Source organism: Leucopleurus acutus (genome assembly GCF_964270905.1).
Source record: "Leucopleurus acutus genome assembly, chromosome: 12".
In the NCBI taxonomy this organism is placed as follows: domain Eukaryota; kingdom Metazoa; phylum Chordata; class Mammalia; order Artiodactyla; family Delphinidae; genus Leucopleurus; species Leucopleurus acutus.
In genome coordinates this window covers 12,574,311-12,580,217 of record NC_139154.1, presented here as the reverse complement: position 1 = coordinate 12,580,217, position 5,907 = coordinate 12,574,311, and the positions used below count along the sequence as shown (strand labels likewise).

The 5,907-nt window shown below is 46.3% G+C and overlaps 1 pseudogene across 1 annotated transcript; it reads right to left on the bottom strand.

Annotated features, from left to right (window-relative positions):
• Positions 1–1,318: 1,318 nt before the first annotated feature.
• On the bottom strand, positions 1,319–5,316 carry LOC309970191 (BTB/POZ domain-containing protein 9-like; annotated as a pseudogene). Its single transcript has 3 exons — positions 5,312–5,316; positions 3,050–3,536; positions 1,319–2,835 (listed from the first exon to the last, which is right to left on the bottom strand). The product of its transcript is annotated as a BTB/POZ domain-containing protein 9-like (transcript).
• Positions 5,317–5,907: the final 591 nt, after the last annotated feature.

Sequence of the window (5,907 nt, the reverse complement as noted above, 5' to 3'; positions counted from 1 at the left end):
CAACTGTCAGATGAGATCGTTTCAGTGAGGATTAAGAGGTAAGCTTCTTAGAACTGATTTTTTTTTTTCCAATCCCTGGCTGAGTATTATGGTCTGGGGAGAAAACAGCAACCACTGATCACCACCGTGCGTGTGGGAAAGGCCCACTTTTGCGTTCCTGACGCCAGCTGGCAGGAAAGCTGACTCCACAGGGCTCCACTAACCTGCGGCAAGTCAAGGACAGGTCCAGCCCAACCAGAAGTTGGTATACATTCATCTATCTGTACTTCTGAACATTAAATTAGCTGGTGGAATAATCACTATTTCCTGTCAACCTCCCAAATTTAAAGGCTGGATACATTTCAGGAATGACAGGTTAATAACTTGGCAGTTCAAGTGATTATTAACTCCAGTGTCCACAGATTGACTTGCTTATTGTGTTTTGTTTTGTTTTGTTTTGTGGCCTCTCCCATTGCGGAGCACAGGCTCCGGACGCGCAGGCCCAGCGGCCACGGCTCACGGGCCCAGCCGCTCCGCAGCATGCGGGACCCTCCCAGACCGGGGCACGAACCCGCGTCCCCCGCCTCGGCAGGCGGACTCTCAACCACTGCGCCACCAGGGAAGCCTGCTTATTGTGTATTTTGTTGAACTTCCTCAAAGGATTTTCCTTGTCAGACCAGGTGCCGTGATTAACTGCATCTGTGCCTCATTTAGGAGACGCGCACCATATTTCTCAGCTCTACCCCACGCTCAACCGTTCAGAACTAAGGAAGGAAAATTACAGCATCAAAAGGGATTAAAACAAGCGATTTGCTGTTGGAGCCTTTCAAAAAGATCTGGAACACCTATGATTCAGCAAATGGAGAATAACTTTAAGAAATAAAAAATCATTTAGTTGCCAGGGCAATGTGCTCCATAAAAGTAAACACTCTATGGAAACCCATTTCCTAAAGGGTGCCTCCAGGTAATGAAGGTTTAATATATGCTCTTCCATTCCCGTGTTCATATGCCATTTTTATATTCCGACTCGGGCCTGTCTACTACTTCTTTCCATGCCCTTTGTGGGGTTAGATTAGAGAGGTAGGGTGTTAATAGGGGACTTGATGAAGATTGAAGACCCACTTTCTCCCCCTGGAGACCAGCCTGATTTGAACAAATGGAGGAGAACAAAGCAGCCCTTCTGTGTCCTTGGAAGGAAACCTGTTCTGTGTCCGTTTCTGCAGCCAGGTCTGCTCCTCCCAGGGAGGGATGGGGGTCGCCCACAGGGATCCTGGCTCGGGGAGGACACGGTTGCTGCGCCATCTGGGCCCACCCGAGTCACTCCACACGTGCACCACCTCTATCGGTGCTGCTGGATGGCTGAGTACGAGTTGGAGCCTGGGCTGGAAGGCGGTGAGTTGCCGCTGGGGGCCTACAGGACGTGCAGGTTAAGCTGTTGACTGGCCAGGCTGGTGTCCCCTGTCCCCAATTCCTCACTGTTTTCCTCCTTCTGGCTGCTCTGCTGCTCAGGACACTCAAAGTGGACATAGCGGAACACCTTGTTTGCAGTGTTGTGTGTTCCAACGATTCGGATGAAGGAGGTTGGCTGTCTTTCAAAAGTTACTGATTGCCAGGATTTGCAGGTGACTTTAGTTCTTTCGGCTACCGTGGTCCACTGCTGCTGGTTGGTGGAAACCTCAACATAATAGCTGTAGCTCTGATCTTCACAGTCCCACAGTAATAACCACATTGACCCGATCATGTATGGCTGTGACAGTTGAACCCCGATTGTACCACTTCCCAGCTGATGACATGTATAGCCAGAATCCCAATCAGAGTTCTTGGTGTCCTCGTTCAGCAAGGTATTTTGGCCCCGACTGACCCCCTTCAGTCACACTGGCACAATCAGCAATTGTTGCAACGTTCTCCATGGGCACTATTAGCCCCTCCTCCAGAGTGAAGGTTTTGTTTGTAAACATACGTTCAAGAGCCACAATGTGAAGACTCTTATTCACTGTGTTATGAGTCCCAACTATTTGAATATACCTGTTGACGTGGGCTGGAAGATATAACTTTTGCCAAGAACGACCCAGATATTGTGAACTATCAATTACCCTGATCCAATCAAGTTCATCCATTGACACTTTAATGGAATATGAATGAGACCGGCTATCTCGGTCCAACAGGAATATCCGAATATGATTGCTAATGGACGGCTGACACGGCTTAATCTCGATGCCAGAACGGCAGTCATTATCAATCATATACCTAGAAAATCCATGATCCAAATCATAATCTTGGGTGGCACCATCTGATAAGACAGACTTCATCTGCCCTTTTTCCATCTGGGCTCCATACTTCATAGTTGCAATGTTCTCTTCTGGTATGAGCATGCCTCTATAATTGAGGTCCATGTCCCGGCTCTCTGATTGAACTTTAATAGTATCTGGAATGGCATCAGGGGACAACAGTCCCAAAGGCCTCACATCATTCAGAAGTTCAGTGAGGCTCATCAAAGGCAAACACACAGCCTGCATGATTTCAGCATGATTCTCCTTTGAATTATGCTTACACAAGTTTAACAAGACTAGGAAAATATCTTTTTCGGGAGCTGCAAATGAATCTTTTAATACGACGTTTAAAAGTGCTGTTTTAGAAAGGGAGAGGAAGGCTTGGCTTGAGAACACCTCCTGAACATTTCTGTCCACAAACTTGCTGCACATGCAAGTTAACTTGGGAAGTGAGTAGAGACTGGAAACATCAAAAGTCATACAGACATTCTGCATGTTAAGTATGGTGCAGAGGTACTCAGAGGTAGAGTCCTCCAGCTCTGGAAATCCATATTATAGCCAGGCTCAAAAAGTCCAGCAGCACCTCCTCCTTTTTTTTTTTTTTTTGCTGTACGCGGGCCTCTCACTGTTGTGGCCTCTCCAGTTGCGGAGCACAGGCTCCGGACGCGCAGGCTCAGCAGCCATGGCTCATGGGCCCAGCCGCTCCACGGCATGTGGGATCTTCCCGGACCGGGGCACGAACCCACGTCCCCTGCATCGGCAGGCGGACTCTCAACCACTGCACCACCAGGGAAGCCCACCTCCTCCTTATCTGTCAGCCTCGCCTGCCTAGTGTATTGAATAGATATATGGAAGTAGCACTGCGACTTCTGCAGTGGTGTCCTGGAGAGGGATTTTGACTTCAGGCTGAGATTGTCACATTCCACCATATAGTAATGCTCCAAAATATTGGCACCTGACTGCTAAAATTACCCTGTGGGCAAGAAAACATTTCTTTTCCACAACAAATGTGACATGGCCATATTCTTCCCCAATCAACAAGGCACAGATATGTTCAGAAATATGTGCACATGATCAGTTTCCCCCACTTCAGCAAAGCGGCAAAGAGGGTGGCTGTTACTCGTCTTGTAGAACAGTTGATAGTCGTGGATCCCCACGATGTTCCTCTGAGACCTCACCGCCCTCACAGACGCCTCTTCCACCCATTCCGCACCCCCATCGTAGCCACGGCCCCCTCCTCTGCCGTCCTCGCCGCCCCTGCCTACCTTCCCATTTAAATTTGTGGTTCTGACATAAGGAAAAGGAGGACAACAGCTCCTGGCATAGGCAAGTAGCAAATCTCTACCACAGTCTGTCTTTTGGCTGTTAAACATCCATTTTATACTCCCTTCCCACATCTAGAACACACTCATCTTCCAAAAGAGAAACCTCAGAGGTCTCACCCTCTGACATCTAGCTCGAAGTCCTTCTTTTCAGGCTCAGATGTGACTCTTCATGTTCCAGTGACCTATAAACTAAATGACAACCCATCTGCTAAACAACGATTGAGAATAGGTTCTAGTGGTTAAAACTCTCATTCAAAAAAGGGGGGAATGGGCAGCATGCAGCCATCACTGGTCTGTAGCAATCACCAAGTGCAGTTGAGTAGGATAGCTGAGACCTCCAGCCCTGGCAGTAGGGTCCGCTGCCTGGTTCACTGCCAAGTTCTCTGGGTCTTTTATCTCACCACCCCACTGCTTTATAGCCCATGGTTTCCTTTCTCAAGGTCCAAGGTGGCTTCTGGAGCTCCAGCCCTCACACCTATGTACCAGTCAGTTGGATGGTACAAGGAAGGGAGAGACGCTGTAGGACATAAAGGTCCTTTGTGGCTGTGGCTCAGTTTCTTCCCTGTCTCTCATCCTCCGTGGCCACATCTGTGTGGACACTGGAAGGTCTGCTTCTCAGAGCCTCACTGTCTTCAGTCTGCTTCTGCTGGTGCAGACTTGTGGTTCACAGTGTACTTTGGAGTGGGTTGAATTAACTCTCACAGGTTATATCAGGCCAGTCTTGGGATTTTTTTGGCAGTAAAGTTCCATTGAAAACTTAGTAGGCTTCCAGACTTTTTTGCTTTCACTTGGAACCAAGATTGTTTCTTTTAATCCTCAAGACCATCATCTTTCAGTTACTGTCTCTGTGCTGTTCATCCTTCTCCCTTTGAAATACTCTATTTCATGGCTTCCAAGGCACAAATTTCTTTCTTTTCAGTTTTATTGAAATGGAACATATTTACATAAAAGTGTGCAATTTACAGTATACAGCTTGACAAATTTTCACGAACTGATCAACCCTATGTGACCGACACTCAGCTCAAGAAACAGAACGCTACCCGGAGTATAAACCTTCTAGCTACTACTTGCCTCAAGGGTAACCACTATCCTGACTTCTAACATCATAGATTTGCTTTGTTTTGCCTACTTTTAAATTTATAAAAATTATATATAAATGGAATAATCAATATATGATTTTGTGTCTGGATTGTGTTGTTCAAAGCCCTAAATGTTTGTGGGTATCAACCATATTATTTTGTGTGGCCATAATTTGTTTATTCTTATTGTTGTGTAGTATTCCACTGTGTGAATATACCACAGGTTACTAAGCTATTCCACTACTGATAGGCATTTTGAGGTAGTCACCAGTTTGGAGCTAGTACAAATAGTGCTGCTATGAATATCCTTGTATTTATATTTGAGTGAATTTATATACATATTTCTGTTAGGTTTTGTCTCAGTTACCTATGGCTGCATGACAGTCTCATTTTAGTATACTCATTGATTCTGTGGGTAAGGAATTTGGATAAGATACAGAAGGTACAATTTGTACTCTGCTCTACCTTGTCTGGGGCCTCAGCTAGGAAAACACAAATGGCTGGGGGTGATTCAATGGCCAGGGGCTGGAATCTTGTGGGGACTTCTTCACTCACTTATCTGGTGTCTGGGCTGGGATAACTCAAAGACTGGACTAAACTGGAACTAGACTTCAGGGTACTTGTCCACAGTCTCTCCATGTGGCTGAGGCTTCCTTACAGCATGGGGGCCTCATGTAGTCAGACTTCTTACCTGGAGACTGGGAGCTCTAAGAGAAAGTATTCTAGCAATTGAAATGGAAGCTGTAAGACCTTTTATGATCTGGCTTCAAAAGTCACACAGTGTCAGGACTTCCCTGGTGGTCCAGTGGGTAAGACTCTGTGCTCCCAATGCAGGGGGCCCGGGTTCGATCCCTGGTTGGGGAACTAGATCCCACATGCATGCCACAACTAAGAAGTCCAAGTGACGCAACTAAAGATCCCGCACGCCACAACAAAAATCCCACTTGCCGCAACTAAGATCCGGTGCAGCCTACATAAATAAATAAATAAATTTTTTTTTAAACGTCACAGTGTCACCAACACCACACTTTATTGGTCAAAACAGTCATAAACCCTCCGTGATTCAAAGGCAGTGGATATAGACATCTGTTTTTTGATAAAAGGAGTGTTAAAGAATTTGCAGCTGTGTTTTAAAACTGCCACATACCTCGGACTAGAATTTTGGGGTCTTAGGATATGCCTATGCTTAGCTTTTAGTACTGCCACCCAGTTATGTGGCATAGTTGTATCAATTTATTACATGAGCAATGTATG